This window comes from Equus przewalskii, chromosome 2, assembly GCF_037783145.1.
Source record: "Equus przewalskii isolate Varuska chromosome 2, EquPr2, whole genome shotgun sequence".
In the NCBI taxonomy this organism is placed as follows: Eukaryota; Metazoa; Chordata; class Mammalia; order Perissodactyla; family Equidae; genus Equus; species Equus przewalskii.
Genome location: NC_091832.1, coordinates 100050548 through 100070200, shown reverse-complemented (window position 1 = coordinate 100070200; position 19653 = coordinate 100050548). Strand labels below are relative to the sequence as shown.

Below are 19653 nucleotides of genomic sequence, written 5' to 3'. Positions count from 1 at the left end.
TTTTATTTGCAGTTGTTGAATCATTTTTTTTTTGAAAAGCAAGACTAAACGGTACCTCGAGGTGGAAATCTGCCCCTAAGTTCTCTTTTAATGCATACTAAAGCTGCTCACTGCTTTAGGCTAGCTTTCCAGATAGTTTTTAAAAATCATTAACCTCTCAAATATTCTATTTGGTTTGCGAAATATGAATGAGTCCCTCCATATGTATTATTGTAGACGTCATTCAAAGTTATAAGGCTGACCCACTTCCTGATTTAAATTCATCATGATTGGTGCCTTTTCATGAAACTAGTCTCAGATCTCAAAACTGTAGAGAGCTTCTAGTGTAGTTATGATACTCAGTGTTTTTTTACAATATTTAAGACCCTAATTTAACTCCACTAAATAAGTTGTATGCGTGCACGCACACACACACATACACACATGCACTCCTTATGCTTTATAGACTTTGTCTTTGAGTTAACAAGCAAAATTTAGAAGAAAATTTCCTAATGAGCTGAGTTCTGAGTTCCAAAGCCTTTGTTTTAAACTTTAAAATTTAAAGCGATCTATTTAGCTCTGTCCAGGGCATCATCTGTTTCTACACAAAATCCATTCAAGGGTGTAGACTCTTCTGACCCTCGCTGTACTGGACAAACAAATATTGGTATCTCTAGAGATGCTCAGTCAAGGAATGTAGTTTGGAGATGCACTGCATGGCTATAGATTTAAAAAGAAACAATTCTTTAGATAGTCATTTTGGATAGTTAAATACAGTTAAGCATATTATCACATTGTTGTAGAAAATAAGTAGAATCAATCAGCATTAGATTATTTCAGTCTCAAGTTCCCAGTCAGACAATTTGCTTTCCATTACATTCCTCTCCCTTAGAGGAAAAAGGCTAAGTGGCAGAGGGAACCAGCACGCTGTTCTTGGCTTTGTCACTACTAACGTTGGTAAAATGCTTCATGGGTTTGCATGTGTACACCTGAACTTTTGTGCATCTATCAGGCCATTCTGATTCTCATTTCTTTCATTGAAGAAAAGCGTGAGATGATAAAATCAGCCAACCAATGAGGCGTTTCAAAGCACTGCATTGTTGTTGCCAAGTCACGACGGTGAAATTTAGGATCTGCTTATCGTAACATCAATTGTTTTAGATAGTAACAATAGTAACAATAAAGACTAACACTAATGTAATGCTTATGTTGGGTCAAATACTATTCTAAACACTTTTCACATTTCAAATCCTTTAATCACACCATAATCCGTTTTCCAGGTAGGAAACATACCTCTGTTGAATAACTTGACCAAGATCTCACAGCTGGTAAGTGGCAGAGCTAAACTGGAGTCCAGGCAATCTGGCTTCGGAGTCCATGCTCTTTAATCCTCATGCTATTGCCTCTGTGGTTAACTTAATAATCATTATATTAACTTGAGTTGCTAAGATAATTTCTTCAAAATGAATGTTATATTTTTCACACTTGTTTTAATTGTGTGGAAATTCACATCTCAAAGAGGAGAATAGTTTCAATGAGTAAAACCCAAATGTTTTGCAGTTTTAATCATATAAATGCATAAAATATTAAAAACAGAAAACAAAAAATAGTGCCCATATTTGAAAATCTTGAATATTCATAAGACTCGAAATATTTTGATTTATAGACTTATACTGTACCTCTAGATACTTTGTGATTTAGTAAAATCCAGTCTCCTGTATTCATCAGAATTCTTTTAATTATAAATGAAAGAAGTACAACTCAAGGAAATTTGAGCAAAAACAGAGAATTGTTGTCTCAGGTCCTTAAGTAGCTTAGACGTGGACTAGCTGGCCTGCCTCAAGCTTCCTCAATCCAAAGATTTAGAATGATGTCAACGGTTATTTCTCTCTTGCTCTTTTTTCTTCTCACACTCTCATGTTTTAGCTCCCATTCGTCTCTACACCTCTTCCACATCTCTGTGTGTCTATCTTAATTTTTTTCTTTTCTCCTACAGAGAGAGGCTTCTTTTATGTCGTAGTGGTGAGAGAGATGACTCAGGCAGTTGAAAATTTACACATATCCAAGCTTAGCCACCTTAGAGGAAACAGATTTCTTCTTCCCACTTCAGTATATAAGGAGGCTATAATACTGTAATTGACAGCCCTGCCAGAATTACATGGTTGGAAGAGTGAGGAGCAGTTCTCCAAAGGGAGTGAGGGTTCTCAGAAAAAGGGAGAAGGAAAATCTGGCAGAGGGAAGGGACTGGCATCCATTATACCTCCTCGTCACTGGTACAGTCATTATATCATTCTCAAATATAAATCCTTGTGGGTTATTCAAGTTCATGTTTTCTTTCTTCTTTTCCATCTGGAATCCTGCCTTTTGGCAAATTTTCTGGAGTACTGAATGGAAAAACAAATGTGTGTAAGCTATTTTGCCATACACCAGGAACTGCTAAAATACGTTGTTCTTGGGAGATAAGATTGAAATTATTAGCATTTTAATTTCTTCTGTTAAAAGCATTTGTCTTGTGTAGTCCTGAGATAAATAAGAAAATCAAGAGTTTGTCATTTTGGCTTTTTCAAGTTCTTATGTGTTAAGACTTCTCTGAGTATCTAATAGGTATACTTAATTAACCACATTTCTTGCCAATTTGAAGATTTTATTATTTAGGTTATATATAAAGGTAAGCATTTTACTGTAAGTAGTTATTGCCTATATAACATAATTTACCTTGTCTTTCTAAGGCAGGATTCTGGAAGGAAGTAAGTTATCTTGGTATGTTAGAAGAAGTTCTTCTTCGTTTTGTCTTAATAGAGCATCCGTCCATGTAGTTTCTAATTCTTGAAATAAATGTGTGTAATGAAGAAAATGAAATCATTTTTATGTAAAAAATATGTCTTGATTACTGATTCATTTATTTAAAACACTTTTTTTAAAGTGCCTACTATGCTCCAGGCACTGTTTTTGGTGCAGGGGATACAATAATGAAAAAAAAATAGGCCAAAGTTCTTTCCTCGTGGAAAAGTGTGATTGACTTATAAATGACATTTATTGAGGACTTAGTATATGCCAGGCTATGCTAAGCACATTACACATATTATCTTGTTCAGTCTTTGCCTGGGAAGGAAGTAGTCTTATTTTGCCCATTTTATAGGTGAGGAAGCTGAGGTATACTAATCCCTGGCAGAGCAGGGATTCAAACACAGATTCATCTGACCTGGAATCCATGCTCTTAAACAGCACTGTGTTGCTTCCAGTGCCCAGAGCATTGGCAGGTACAGAGTCGAGTCTCCAGAAATGATCGTTGAACAAATGTATTTCTGAGCCCTGCTTATAACAATGGCATTGTGTTAGGCACTAGAGACAGTGCAAAGATTAGTGTGATATAGTCCTTTCCTTTATTTACTTTAATTAAACTTATTAATGAATTGGAGGGAGCCATTAACTAAGATGTTTATAAAGTGACAGAATCTAGGGCAGATAGAAATATAAGTATGGCAAAAGCCAACAGACATCATGTTATAAATTAGAGTAGTAAATTACTCCATGATTGTAACCTGAATCAATCAAACAGTCTCCAACTGCTACTATGAATGATTAATGAAAGGAATTTTGAGTTCCAATCAAATTAATCTCAAAACCATGAGACATCATTTTATTTCTGTACTCTGAATCTAGAGCTTGCCCTCTAGATTTTTGAACTTATTTGTTTGAAATTTTGTGGTTGTTTTTTAAAAAGGGTAGACATATGTGAAACTTGGTATTCTATAAAAATGGTAATTAACACAAAATTTTTTCTAGTTATTCAGATGTATTTCCTAGTAATCTATTCCTTGTTTATAAGTCATTTAGTTCTAAACGTTGCCTTTTCATCACTCCTTCCTCTTCTTTCCTCATTCGCGACGGCCCTCCCACTTGCTCTCCCTCCTCCCAACTTTCCTTTTCCTACCTGGCATAGAATTGTAGAATATTAGGGCTGGAAGAAACTTTAAGGGCCATCTATTCCAAGCTTTTATTAGTTCAGAAATCTCTCCTTCCATCTTGTTGGTGGAACACATTATCCAACCTTTGTTTGAAAAGAAGATCTAGTGTTAGAAGTGCAATAGCTTCTAAAGAATGCCATTGTTAGAAAGTAATTTCCTCTATTGAATTGAAACTCACTTCTACGCACTTGCTAGGTGTTGTTCCTAGTTTTGCCTTTTAAATGAACAAAAGCAAGTTTTATTTCTCATCTATGTGATAAGTTTGACCGAAACCTAATCACAGGGCCACATCTAACTTCAAGGGAGGCTGGGAAATGTCACCTCTAGCCAGACAGTCACAAGCCAGCTAAGCCCAATGGTGTCTGTCATTAAAAGGTAAGAAGAGGAGAATAGATGCTGTTGGACAATCAGCAGTAAGCTGCATGTAGAAAACAGGAAATCAAGTAAACATAAGCATCATTTCTGTGTTCTTCTATGTGGTGGTCAGTCAGCTGCAGCCACAGAGGAGACACAGGAGAGGTTCAAGAAAGCAAAGCTTGTTATACTCATAGGTCCTAGAAACAGGAGGCACGCCGTGCCATGAAGGGCCACATGGGAAAGCACTAACATGGGTCAGGAGGCATGGGGGCAGGAGGGAGGGGAGCCTAGGCCACTGCATTTATTGGAGCTTCTGAGAGAAAGGCAAGTCAGAGCAGGGTAAACAGTTTAGGATTGGCTAGTTTGAATAATTTTGATGGGCTCTAAGCTCTAAGGGTGGTCCCTAGTTTCCACCTGACCCTGGGATGGTTAAGGCAGAGACTATTGCCTCCTGGGGTGTATGGCCAGATGGAGGAGGAATGGCTCTGGATTGGTTAGTTTACATATCAAGGTTGTGCTCCGCACTGGGCCCTTTGCTATCTCTAAGAATTGGCTAGTCCAGGGTGGGGCAGTCTCTCCCCAGCCAGAAAGGTTTTTAAAGATGTCAAAACATAGTAATATACAGAAAATAAAAAATATAAATGATACACGTCACTGTAAGAAATTTAAAATTTTAGGTCAAACAGTGCTAAATTGTGTGTCATTATTTTTGTCAATTATTACAAATGAACTAAGCATGATAAATAATAAAATTTATAGAAATAAAATATTAAAATTCTGCAATTTAATTTGTTTATGTTACCAACTTTGAAAACTGCTAATTTAATTTTAATAACATGACTATTGGGAATCTGAATTTTTAACAGACACTTCTAAGATGTTTATTCCTTGACATTTTTGATGAGGCAGTTTAGTTTCTGACCTTGAAAATATAACATTGGGAAAGTAAGTACTTAATGCAGACTTTGGTTAAAATGCACACATCTCTTGTGTGAAAGGTAGTAAATTGACTGTGGGTTGGGTAGATGCTGGTACATTGCCATCCTTGACTATTTTGTGAGCAGAATACTTTAGCGTATTATGTACAGTGTGTTGAACATTATTAACATGAATCCAAACAGCTGGTCTTGAAATTGATGTTCTTTTATCTGGCAATTAACTTCCCTTGTTAATAGAAATAGAGCTGAAAATTTAGATGACGTTTAGATTTATGGACAATGTTTAGCGTATCTTTAATGGTAGATTTTTTAAAAGTTAAAGAAATTTATATAATCTACACAAATGGAAAAAGAGAGACTTCTTCCTTTTAACTATGTAAATGCAAGAACTCTGTGACCCACTGTCACTCCTTAGCTTCAATCGGTTAAGTAGCCTGCAGTTTTCTGAGAATGAGCTACTGGAAAACCACGAATAAGAGTAGATAAAAATTAACATTGGATGGCATTTTAATTTGAAGATGCCTGAACTATTGGCCTAGTTTCAGCTTTATCCTCATGATTCTCTTTTTGTTTGCTCAGCGCAGACAGCACCTAGTGCTACTGCTCTCCAACAGTGGTGCATTTGTAGTGAGTGCTATACATCTGTACTCAATCAAATCAACCTTTGTTTTCAATGACCGTATTTGTAAATGCAGGTTTAAATGTTTTTTAGAAATTTGAATATCTATATACTTGCTATTTAACCTTCATTTTTTCCTCCAAAGTTATGGGAAAAGGAAGCAAAATAAGGAAGTTCAAGGGCTTGAGTAGGGCTGATGTGCATGAGGCTATTTTTTGAAAGAATCTCTGGGTTAGATGGTTTATGGGTGGGTCATTACTATGGCTTGTTGTTTTACATGTGCTCCTGTACATTGGGTTTCATAACGATAACTGCTCTTCTAGGAATAGTTTCTACTCAGCTCCCTAATGGGAGCGCCAGAGACTAGTGTGTACTTAGTAGGAAAATCTTATATAAACTGAGGACACTTTCAACAATGAAGAAGCAGGAATTTTTTTAAAAAGTGAAATGTTTCAAAACAACTGAAAAGTACAGAAAATTATGACACCCACCACTTAGATTTAACATTCATCACCTAGACTTGACAGATGTTAAAAAATAAATCATTATAGACACACCCAATGCCCATCTCTTTTGCCTTTCCCTCCCACCTCTCCTTCCCTCTTTCCACCTTTTCCAGTTTTTTTGACTTTTGCTATTCTGTAATGTGTCTGTATCATTTCTGTAATATTTTCTTGCTTTTTCAATATGTGTGTATCCATAAAAACTGTTATATTTTGCAAATTTTGAAGATTTATGAAATGATATATTCTTCTTAACAAATTGGGAGAGCCATTAATTAAGATGTTTTTGTAAATGACAGAATCTAGGGAAGATATGTATATAAATATGGCAAAAGTCAAATATTTCACAAAGTCATGTATTTTGCAATGGTTCACTTATTTTAATTGCTGCATTGTTATTCTAATACATAAAATTCATGAGTTCCTCAACTGGTGGACAATGAGGTTGTTTCCATAAACTTTTTAAAAACAATTTTATTGTTTTAAAAATGCACATGGTTTAAAAGTCAACTGAAGGGCTTATGATTAAACGTAGTACTCCTGTCCCATTATTCCTCAGTCCAGTCTTGTTCCCATGGGCAGCTGCTTTCAAGAGTTTTAGCTGTCTTTTCTGGTTTTCATATTTAAAGTACGAGGTCTGTGTTTTGCTGGTTCTTTTCAGTCATTAAGAAAAGAAGACACAATAGTATGATGTATCTTTTTTCTGCTAGAAATACTTTAAGACATAAAACTTTCTGTTGTCAAAACTATCTCAGTCAAAGAGTGTGTGCTAAGAAGGCCAAGATTAGAGATTTGATGTGTATATATGCACTGGCCTTTGTGTGATCCATGACTATAGATTAGAACTCCAACTTTTGTCACCTTTTCACATGTGTATTCTATTAGTTTCAAACTTTTCAGAAAGTAGAGAAGCAAGGGAAAACCCAGAAGCCTATTGTAAAGTTGCTGACAGTGGTAGAAATATAGGATTTAGGAGCTGAAATAATGACCTGTCCATAGAAAGTATAACAAACTATTGAGGATTTCGTTTCTAATTCTAGAAACAAAATTCTCAGCAAGGGACCCCCCTAGGAACAGATGGTCTTGTCACTGGAATTTGCGAAGGATTGCACACTGTATTAGGAAGGCTTGTTTTACTTTGTTTTGTCGCTTAAGTTTTGGGGGAAGGGAAAATAACAAAGAAGTGACTCAAGGTATATTGACTATTTTGTTTATGAAAAAGTCATGGAAGACTTTTTAAATTGGAAAACATTATTGATCTTACATTGTAAAATATTTCCAAGACTATTATTTCCAAGTGGTAGTGAGTAGAAAAATTAATAAAGCCTAGGGATTGGCAATAAGAAAGAAAGAAGGTAGGAAGATAATAACCTTTTTTTTTTTTCAGTAGTAAAAGAATAATTTATTGTCTGTCATTGTTTCCCTCTGGACCATGCCAGAAATAACCCTATTTTTAAATAGTTTTATTTTATTGTGGTAAAAACAAAAAACATGAGATCTACCCTCTTAAATTTTTAAGTGTAGTATACGTTATGGCTGACTATAGTACGATGTCGTACATCAGATCTCTAAAGCTTATTCATTTTGCTTAACTGAAACTTTATGGCTATTGATTAGTAACTCCCCATTTCCCAGCCCCCAACAACCACCATTCCACTCTGTGACTAGCTTATTGTTTCAATAGTATAATGTCCTCAAGATTCATCCATAGTGTCACATATTGCAGAATTCTCTTAGTTTTTAAAGTCTGAACAGTATTCCATGTATGTATATACCACATTTTCTTTATCCATTCATGGAGGATAATAATATTAAGAGAAATAGAAAGACATTCTAAAGATTGACTTATCTATCGAATCTTCTGTATTACTATTGTCCAATAGGAATTCCTGTGATGATGGAAAATGTTCTCTATGTGCTTTGTCCAAAATGGTAGCCACTAGACACATGTGGCTTTTGAGCACTTGAAATATGGCTATAGGAACTGAGAAAGTGAATTTTAACTTTTATTTAATTTTAATTAATTTAAATTTAAATTACCAGGTATAGCTACTGGCTACCATATTGGACAGTGGGGTTCTAGGGAAAGTATCACATAGGTAGAGGTATGGCATGTTCTTCTTCTTTTTTTAAATGTAATTGTGCTTTTTAACCTTTAGTGTGTTTGAGAAGATATAGATATAACTAACATTCCAATTGTGAAAGTGGAAAGGAGAGCAAAGTTATAAAAGGAATGTAGTAAAGAACCAATGTATGCATTGTTTGAGAACTACTTAACATAAAACATACTGCTGGTTTAATACCATTAAATTACATACATACACATTATATGATAAAAATAAAAAATTTAACATATTGACACTAAGCTACATAAAATAAAGATATTCTGCTAACTTAATACTCTTAAATAGTGTATGTATATACTTATGTTACAGATACATAAAATATATTATATTTGATAAGAAAGAATACATGTATTAAAGTCAACTCTAAAAGATATGGAGATCATAATATGAACGAAAAGTAAAGACTAATTTCAAATTATAGTGATCTTATGCACATTTACATTATCTGTCAATAAAGATGAATTCAGAGTAGTTAGGATAGAGAAAGGAACAGAGGGAATGACAATGGGAAGACCAATTAAAAAAACTCGTGGGTCTCTTGGGAAACAGGATACTGCTTGATAAAAGTGTGAAGAGAAGGTAGAAGAAGGAACAAAACAATTCTTGAGTTCTATCCTTTTGAGTATTTTGTGTTAGGATGAATCAGAATTGACAGATGCCTGCTTTAACTAGTGAGAATTTTATTTTTTTGTGCAGTGTTCCAATAATGAAAATGTATTAATTGACAATTGGTACTCTTATAAAGTAAGATGAAAGGGATAGAATTTTCCACAAGTTAGACAATGAACATTGGAGTCAAATGGATGTGGGTTCAAACTCCAGCTCTGTTTCTTACTTGCTGTGTGATTTTGGATGAGTGACCTAAGCTTGCTGATACTCAGTTTCCTTATCTGTAAATTGGAGAGAATAAAAATATACAGTTCAAATGTTTTTGGAGATGATGAAATGAGACAATAAATGTCAGGTGGTATACTAATATTTAATACGCAGAGTAAGCCCTGGAATGGTAGTTAGCATTAACTATTGATGAAAAAATTTATAAATTATAAGAAATAAAGTACTTCGAATTCCGTGTGGCACATTTCAAGTATGGTGATGAAAATATGAGTTAGAAAATGCTTATGAAAAGCAGATGCTATTCAAATTCAAGTGAATGAAGGTATCGAAAATTCCCAAGGGAAAAGTGTGAAATTTATGAATTTGATGTAAGGAAGTTATCAAAGAAGATGTGGAAATTTTATTATAATTTGAAATCTTGGGAGGAAGGTGATTGAAGTGGAGAAGATGCTGCTTAAAAAATATGAAGATTTTTGGAGTGGGAATGAGGCCTGAGTTGATGGGAAGTAGAAATGGAGAAAGTGCTTGGTTATAGAATGCCCAGGATGCTCTTTGGCACTCTGGGAACAAGCAAAAACAGAATAATCCATCAGATCACTGAGGTCCTACATACAAAGGGGATGAATTCCATAAAAGACTTATCTGAAGGCTTTTTCCACATCCCAGCCATGGAAGAAGACGTTTTTAAGAAGTGGCAAGAGATCAGAAATCAATAAGATACTTAAATATGCTTTATACCTCCTCTTTAAAAAACCTTCTCCTAATGCGTCTCCAGAGTGTCCCCTAAGTCTTTTCCTGTTTGATTTCTAATAGGAAACTCTACACTTGCAGCTCCTTTTTCTTAAATGTGTTTATTTCTTAAATTCTTATATTTTGGTTTTTATCTGTTGAAGGTATCTTGGTCAACAGGTTTTATGGAATCTTTTCATTCTTTTTGATTTCTATGCAGCGTGTGACATTGATGATCATTCCTTCTTCCTGAGATTCTTTTCAGGATTCTCCTAGTTCTCCTGTGACGAGTCCTTTTTGATCTTGTTCTTTTCTCTTCTCCTGGGCCTTTAAATATGTCTTGTCTTTGGTTTTGCTGTCAGGTCTACTGTCTTTGCATTCTCCACTATGACCATCTGATCCTCTCCCATGCTTTCTGTCTTCATTTCTGTTCAGATTTCTCCACATCTATATCTGTGGGCCTAAGTTCTTTCCAGAGCTTTAGTCCTACATTCCTAATGTTTACTGGATATCTACACCTGAGTGTCCTGCCAGCAACTCAAACTTAACATTTCTGAAATTAACTTATCAATTCCCAGGTTTTGGTTGTGGCTTCCCTATATCTAAGCTTGCACCATTATTTTCTACTTCAGGCAGGCATGAAACTTCTGCCATCTATTCTTCCATCTCTCTTGTCTAATCACTTACCATATCTTGTAACTTTTCAGAATTTTGCTATGAAGCAGTCTGTGAAGCAGAGTGAATGACCACTGCATGGAATTACTATTTATTGAAGCAATTAGCAGAGAGTGGTTAGAAGGTCTGTTAGAACTCTAACATTCCTCAAGAGTAGGTCAGTCATGCAAGGGAATGAGTACTGGAAATAAAGCCTGGAGGGACTATTAAAGTAGGAATGATGGAAGATGGAGAGAGGAAGGGGCTGTGGGTCCAGGCAATTTGGCATTCACATCACTTCCACCTCTTGACAGATGCACCGCATGAGCCATGTCTCTCAGAGAAGGTTCTCCACTGTGTAGCTGTGTTAAAGTTCTGTGTATAGCAATGTCTCTATAATTGTTTTTGAGTATCCTAACAGACTTCCAGAGCTATTTAGATGTGAATGGGACAATAGAAAAACCTTTAGTTAAAAATTGCAGATATGATTTCTTTAATTTGCTTTTCTTCTGCTATAAGATATTTGAAAAAAATAATAGAAAGGAAGTGACTTGAAGAGCAAACTAGGCTTTGTGAGTGGCCAAGAATTGTGTATAGTGTAGTGTTGTGTTTTGTCACTTCCCTGCATTTTGTAACTAGAGGCTGCATTTTGTCAATTGCTTTCCTGAACCATGCTTCCTGGCATCTCAAGGTTAAGTTCTGGTCATTTATTTTTTGAACTCCCTCCCCTTCCCTAATGGATTGATAACAATATAGTAAGGCCCATTTATGCACTCTCTCTCTCTCTCTTTTTTTAAGTAAAGCAAATGGATTTTTGCATCTTGCCTTACTGACAAGTTTGCAAATTGCCAATCTTTGCTCTTTTCTATCCCTCCCAATTTTTCATGGTGGTAATTAAGGACTGTAAATTTCACTTTATCATTTGTGTTAGGAATAGTAGCATAAATCATAGTAATAGCACCGTTTATTTCAGTAATGCCAGCCTGCCTGCAAATCACTTGTAAATTGGTTCCATGGATGTACCTCTATCAAATTAATCAAAAAACCACCTGCATACATTTCCTGAGCTTATTTCAAAGGCTTAGAACAGTGAGGAAGAAAGACCATTGCTAACCTTTCCATTTTTATTTATTTGTAAGTTCTGAATTTCTCATGCATATGTTTTCATTTTGAACCCTGGCCAATATCTAACTGAGCTTTTTATGTAATGCCTTTTTTAAAAAAAACGTAGGTTGGGATTTGTGCCCCAAATAATATGCCTGCCACATGGTGCTACTGTGGTCCATACACAGTAATAATAATGTTTGATTGGGCATAAAATTATATACCTTTTAAGAGCTTGTGAGAAGTAATGCTTTTGTGCTGAAGAAAGATTTTTCAAGTGAATATAATAGTTTTCAATATTGGAAAGTAAGCCGACAGTCACTTATGTTTGTCCCCTTCTACCCAGGAAGGTGATATCAATGTGTTGTTCTGAATATGGAGGAAAAAAGAGAATCTTTCTTTTAGTACTTTCCTTAAGTACCTGCTTGTGCTCCCTGGAGCAATAGCTAAGACAACTCTAATTCATGTGAGGCTAGACCCAGTGCACTGTTTAGATCACATCTTAAGTCTGTTCTGGATATAGCATCTCCTTTAGGGGACTTCCTGTAGTGCAATACTCATGCCCAGCTTACCTCTTACTTATTGGTCCGGCCCTAAGAGGAGGAAGGGGAATTTAAATGTAGTAATGCCTTACTCTTAGTCTTACCCTGAGTCAAATGTTCTTAGGGGGAACAATACAGTTTATTTATTTTAATTTTACATTTGGATATACAAAAGAGACAAATCAAGTTCTAGGACTCAGATAAAATATAATAATAAACACAACATATAACTTTATATTTTTATGTACACTTTCTTCCTCTTTCTGTTTCTGGTATATAAACTTGGTTTTGACAAATCATTATCTGCATGTGGATTTGATATTTCAGTGGGTTTTATTCATCGCAGAGTCTTCAAGGTTAGCATAAGAAATCAGAAATAAGTATAGGGGCTTAACTTTCATAAACAGCTTTCTTTTCACCTAATTAAGAAGATCATGGCAAGTTTACTTTAAATTCTTAATAGTTATATCTAGTTTTGGTCTCTGTGTATTCTCCACTATAGTCTATCTGCTATTTAATAGTCTATATTGAAGACTTCACACTTGGGAAGTCGGAATAGTCTTTTAAGCAAATCTCCTCAATCTTCTTTCTCTTCCTCTCCCTGGATGAACTCGTAAGTAATTGGCAATAATTTACTTTGAAGAATTTCTGTTATTAGAAAAAGAAGAGATAAGAGCAACAGATTGCCTTGAATCTTGCTGTTCTCTAAAGAAATTAGCCTAAATATTTTATTTCTGTGTAGCAAAATCAGAGAGTCCCAGAGTAAGTTTGATACATTTTGAAATACTGTTAAATAATTGTTTCAGTAACCATTTTATAATTTAGTCCTAAGTGTATATGCAATAATTCTCATGGAGAATTTGGAAAGCAATGAATTAAAATGTCAGGATATTAAGTAGAGGTTTTAAAGAGTGACAATTCTGATTATTGTGGACTCTTCCATGTGTGGAAGAGGCTGATCTTGAAAACATCTGAAAGGACACCCACAGAATAAATAAAAACTGGTTTACATATAGAGCCATATATGAATAAATATATTTGTAAGTATATGTGTAAATATATATAAGATTAAAGCATGTTTTCATTGTCTAGTGTTTTAGTAATCCATTTTACCACATTAGTGTGGGAGAGAATAAATTAAAATTACTTTAGCCACAGGGAATTTTTTTAGCCTGTTGGGTTTAATCTATTCATGAGACTTTAAAATATTTTAATGTTACTTCTTAAACAAAGATAAAGGCAATAAAATTAAATGCTGAAAGCCATCACATTTCATTTAACAATAAACCTGTGATGAACTGATAATCAAGTTCTCAAAGATGGTGGAATAAATGATCTTTCTTTCTACTCCTTTCACCTCTATTCTCTTCTAAAATAAATCATTTCCAGACTGTCAAGTAGCATGAGAAATTTCTAGCTAAAGACCTTTCTTTCTCAAAGGCCTTGAAAAGAGGGGCTTAGAGTGAAAAGTGCCATAACCACAATAGTAAGTGCATTCTACCAAGAATAAATAAAAATTGCAAAGCCTGACAGTGAAGAATACAGAGAGGAATTCAAGTGACTAAACCTCAAATAAAGGATTATGCTTGTTTGGAGGAATCTATTCCAGTAAGAAATCGATCTAGGAGCCTCTGCATACAGAAGCAGCTGGGCAGTTTTTTGAGCTATAGGAAAACTGCAGCTGAGACTAGTAATCCTAACTGGGCAGTGATCTGCCAACAGGTCTTTAGGCCCCCGAGATGGACATCTGCCACAGCCTTTTTCTCTACAGTTTAGGCCCTGAATCTATTTATTCAGAGAGCAGCTGTCTTAAATCAGTGACACTCACATTGTCATTAAAATAAATTTGGTACTATATTTTTTACAGCTCTATTAACTTTACCATTTGATTTTCTACTGTGTAAAAGGGGAAAAATGAAAATTGAGAACTGTGAGTATATTGTTTGTTAAGTGGATGCCAACTGGATTAAAATCCCATCAACGGTAGTGAAGGTAACAGAAACAAAGTGGCAGATTTAATACTGCTGTCTATTTAAGTGTCAAACTGAATTAAGTGTTTTGCTGAATTCTTAAAATGGTTAGGCTCCAAAGTACTGTAGTGTCTAGCAAAATCAACACTGAAAATTGGAGCACAGTTTTGTCTTACTATGTGGAAAAAGATATGTGCCCTTGAGTATCAAGCAAATTACTACTGAAAGTGGTATGTTAAAAAAGCGTTTGATTATTGAAAGCAAAGTTAGTTATTTAAATATACTTATTAGGCAGAAAGGAATTCATTCTTTCACTCCTTCATTTATAAAACTTTCACTGAGTTCCTTTTATGGGCCTGGCTCTGTGTTAGGGGCAGAGCATACAAAGTCAAATAAAATGTGGTCTCTGCTCTCTTGGAGCTTTCATTCCAATAAAATGTATTCACTTTTGCAAAATGTTTTGTTAATTTAGTTAATATTGATTCGATTTTTACAAACAAGTTTTCTCCAAATTTTTTAGTATATGTTTTCTTTATATCTACTTTAAATATCTCTTCTTCTATTTTGGAATACAAAAACAAAAAAAAAACCCCAAAACAACAGACAACATGAAGCCGCACTTCTACACCAGGAGTCTACAAAATGGGGAGACCTCCTTAGCTCTGAAAGGAAGAAAAAATAGTTTCCTTCTGTGTTAATGAGTGTACTTTTTCTCCTAGGGTGGTTTGTTTGGGTTAGAATTTGGTTGGTATACTTGTGCCACCTACAAAATCTGCCACAATGTTACTAAGCCAGTAGATTTCACATTTTTAGCTGTAGGTATACAGTTCTAGAGGAATAAATTATTATACAGGTTTAAATAAGAAGAGCTTCATCTCTAAACAAGAGACATTACAATCCTTCCCAAATTATAAATATTATGGTTTGAGGAAGGAAAATAGACAGGCTGTTAAAATGCATAAAATGTCATCAATGTCAACTTTCAACTTTTCTGGCTCAGGTTTATCTGTGTTTAATATTGTAAGTTCTGCTCTGGTAGAACACTTTTGATGTTATAATAGGGTTTTATAAATATAGGCATTCATAAGCTGATTCATTTATTCTGCAAATATTTTGTGAGTACTTATCAGGTGTATGGTATTGTTCTTGAGGCTGGAGTTCTATGCATGAATAAGATAGTCAAAGCTCCTACCTTCAAGAAAGCTCAGGGAAAATCCCAGGGAAAATCCAGATTAGCAGAGTGCAGGTGAGGAAAACCCTAATGATTCTGTCCCACAAGATCAGCTATTTGTCTTCGGGAAGTGAAACATTGTGGTATAGGACTCAATAACTCATAATTTACTCTTTTTTTTTTTTTTTGTGAGGAAGATTGGCTCTGACCTAACATCTGTTTCCAAACCTCCTCTTTTTGCATGAGGAAGATTGGCCCTGAGCTAACATCTGTGCCAGACTTCTTCTATTTTGTATATGGGTCACCACCACAGCATGGCTTGATGAGTGGTGTAGGTCCGCATCCGGGATCCAAACCTGCAAACCTTGGGCCTCTGAAGGGAGCACACCAAACTTAACCACTACACTACTGGGCCGGCCCCCATAATTTACTCTTTTAACTGATACTTCATGTGCACCTACTATGTGGAAGGCACTGTTCTAGGTGTTGGATTTTCCCTTAATGTTCAGATTCAGGAGATCTTGAATGGATCCCAGGAGTTTGTATTTTTGTAAGTACTTTGGGTGAGTTTAAAATCAGATAAATTTTCTGAAATGACTACTTTAATCACTTCCTTTTAAATATAAATGATCTTAGCTGGGTTTGTAAAAAGAACTATGTAGCAGAAAATTCACAGTGGGAAGCAACAGCAAGCACAGTATGCTGATGCCTTCTATTATGTGTTGCTGATTGATAGAAGACAATTCTGATTTTAATCAGGCAAATTGATTGCCAAGATGGTGTTTCAGGGGGAACATTGAGGAGCTTCACTTATTTTCTTCCAAAGTGAAAATCCAACCTACTTAAAAAGAAACTGTACAGGAATGCCTCATTTAGAGCCAAAGCTTTTCTCAAAAAAGCAACTCTGGTTCTACTAGAATGCTTAAATAAGCACTTTGAAATTATAGAATTATTCACCATAAGGCTTGAAGAGCTTGACCTGGAATATTTTGGGGGGCTGGATTTTAATGTAGCTCCTGAACCATGGTTAATTTTTTCCAATTAAAAAAATTAAACCACATGCAATTTAGTAGGAGAAACTGGAGGGGGGTTTGAGAGGGTAGGCAGGAGGCTGAAGATGCTGCAGTTTGGGAAAACAAAAGAGCTCTCCTTTGTGATAATGGATAACTGGCGCGTTGGTCCCATCCTGCTGCTGCTTTATGGACTCTTTTGCATCACCACTTAGAGCAAAATTTAAAGAATTTAGTAGCAGAATATCCAAATGTTGGGAGGTTGTGTAAGGGATTGGGGGCAAAGAGCACAGAAATAACTACCTCAATCTATGACTAGTACATTTACAGTTTTTCCTAGGATCTTGCCTGCTGCCCTGCTGCCTAATATAATAGGAAAGTCACTTGACAGAGTCACTTTGGGAAGCAAGAAGAATGATACTGCGAAAAATTAAGGGTATTAAATCAACCACAGTTATGGAGTTTCCTGTGAATAGATACTTCAGTGATACTCATTTATCCATTCATTACTTGGCCTGTTGCTCATTAGTTATTCTACAAATGTTAAGTATGCTAGACAATGGAGACATGCTGCTGTACAAGGTAGGCATCATCTGTGACCCCTTAGAATTGTATTCTTCTGAAGCAGAAGGGAATAGCAGATGACAAATAAAAAGGTTATTCAGCTGGATAATGATTTACTGCTATAGTGCGAGTTCTGAACCTTAATCAATTTTTCTGCAGTGCTTTCAGCAAATCTAAAATTTACATCCTGTTCTTCTCTTGGTAAATGGGTAGAGGGATTTAAGATGTTTGCCTTAGGTGTCTGCTGCTACTCAAGAGTCTCTTCTACAACTGTAGCTAGAATATAAGCTCCATGAGGGCAGGGACTTTGTTTTGTTGACCATAGATGCCCAACTTGAAAGTGTCTGCCGCATGACAAGCACTTAATAAATACTAGTTGAATGACAGTCCAGAGCTTGATAAAGTCAGGAATTAATTTAAGTTTCTTGATACAGAAGCAAATAGAACGAAGAGAGGAATAATGATGTTCCATTTACATCCTAACACTTGTTGGAGCTTGATAGGCTTAGATCTTTAAAAATATACCTTTTTGTGAAAACTGTTTTTGGAAAATTGACAACTGAACAATTAATGCTTGGTTCTTATGAAACGCTTATCATCTTAAAATGAAACAAGAAATTCTAGCTATAATGGAGAACTTGAGAATTCCTGTTTTGGAAGGAGGTTAAGCAAATAAACTCAGGTTTGTCTTGGCAGCAGATTAGTGTGTAGGATTCCAGCTATTTGATGATGGACCATTTATTAAAAAAAAAAAAAAAAAAAGACATTCTAAAAGGGAAATAACTATTGACAGCTCAATGGAGTTGCTTCAGAGCTTCCCTGGATGAAATTCCTCACATACTTCCTTCTCTAGGTGCAGAATAGACTGTTAGGGAAAATGGCTGTGATGAGCAGATTGTGTTTATCAGAGACTGTAGATTTTGGTTTATGGGTCTCTTTGTAGAAGTTGTTAATTGTCCTGTGGACAATGTTGTTACAGCAGTTCCCTGAACAGTTTTTTTAAATTGTCTTGATCCCTGAGGGAGAAAGTTGGAAGAGCAGAGAAGGTAATTTGGCTCTCGATCACCACCATTTTCCAAAAGGGTAATTCTTAGAATAGGGTTGTCAGTGATTTTGGCTGACTTCAGTTAATATTAGATTCTTCATTAGAGTTGACAGGATCTGCTTTGGGCGCAGGGGAGGAAATTCTATGGAGATACAATCTGAATAAAAAAGGAATCCAATATTCTCTGTTTGGGACATGGATGGTTTCCAAAACCTCTCTCTTTTATGCCTTATTCCTATTAAAAGATTACATTAATAAGCATTAATAAGGAGATGAACAGTTTAAGAAGATAGAAATTGATATCACCCAAAAAAAATTTGCTAAAAAATCAAGATTGATAAAATAGTGAAATAATTGTTGATGGATGAATGAATAAGACCAGTATAATAAATATTAGTAGCTTCTGAAATCATGAGGAAGAATAAAATGATTAACTCAAGTAGGTAGGGGCATGTAAGGTCCATTAGAGATTGTCTCTGTGATTCAGGTCAAGTTCCTTGGGCTAAGGTGGCTGCTTAACAGGTCTCCAGGGTCTGAGTTTGCCTGCCAGGGATCAGCATAGATATTAACAGTGAATAAAGTGAGGACTAATGAGCAAACAAGGCAGTTTCAGTTGCTTTTCCTCAGAGCTCCAAGCATGAGGAAACAATGCCTAGGTCAGCAGTATCATTATGCCTTTTAAAAATTAGTCATTTGCACAAATTGAATCTGACATTTTATATGTTTTATAGCAGACCATAAATACTTTTAACTTTTTATAAATTATACAACTATGAATGAGGTGAATACTCAGTGGCATTACTAATGGATCTTCAACTTAGGAACCATGACTGACAAGCTAGCGTTACAAAGCAATTGTATAATTTTTGTTTAATTTGAATTTTGATTCTATTTGTTTAATGCATTAAATCTTCCAATTGAAAATTATGCTGCCTTGATTATTTTCCCCTAACTATGTAAGAAAGTCCTGAGTTTACAATTTAAAGTCAAAATTACCTGGAACCAGTGGAATGGGATTGCATTTCTTCCTTGGGAATATTTTCCACCTAGTAGTGATAAAATTGAATTCATATGCAATTCATGGATTGGGGATTCAAAGAATTTATGAAGCCCTTTATTCAATGCCATATGAAGAGATTAAGGACAGACATGGGCCTAATTTGTGAGTGTGCATCAATAATTTGATTGAATATTTACTTTTGGCTTTTAGCTACAGTGGGTTGTGAGAGGGAGATAAGAGCTTAACAACAACTCCTTAAGTTTTTTAATATCCAAGAAAAATCTTCATTGTATTTCTAGTAATAGGAATAAGTAGCTCTGTTCATAAATAAGTGAGATTTTTATCAAATTTATTCTAAAACATTTTCTGGCTTATACTATATGAGCTAATTAGAACTGAAAATGCCAAGGGACAATTGTAAATTATTTAAGATTTTTAAAAGGTAGAATTAAATGTAGCAAGTAATCTTTCTGGTATATTTATGTTATATTATTAACCCTCCATAACTCCAGTCAAAAATCCAAATATAATTTACCT

At 35.1% G+C, this 19653-nt stretch overlaps 1 protein-coding gene across 1 annotated transcript in view; it reads left to right on the top strand.

Annotated features, from left to right (window-relative positions):
• The window catches only part of C2H4orf33 (chromosome 2 C4orf33 homolog), a 109571-nt gene that overhangs the window by 56511 nt on the left and 33407 nt on the right, over positions 1–19653 (top strand). Inside the window, exon 9 of the transcript XR_011537171.1 lies at positions 1260–1307. The gene's annotated coding sequence lies outside the window, so the exon portion shown is untranslated. The remainder of the gene's footprint in view (positions 1–1259; positions 1308–19653) is intronic.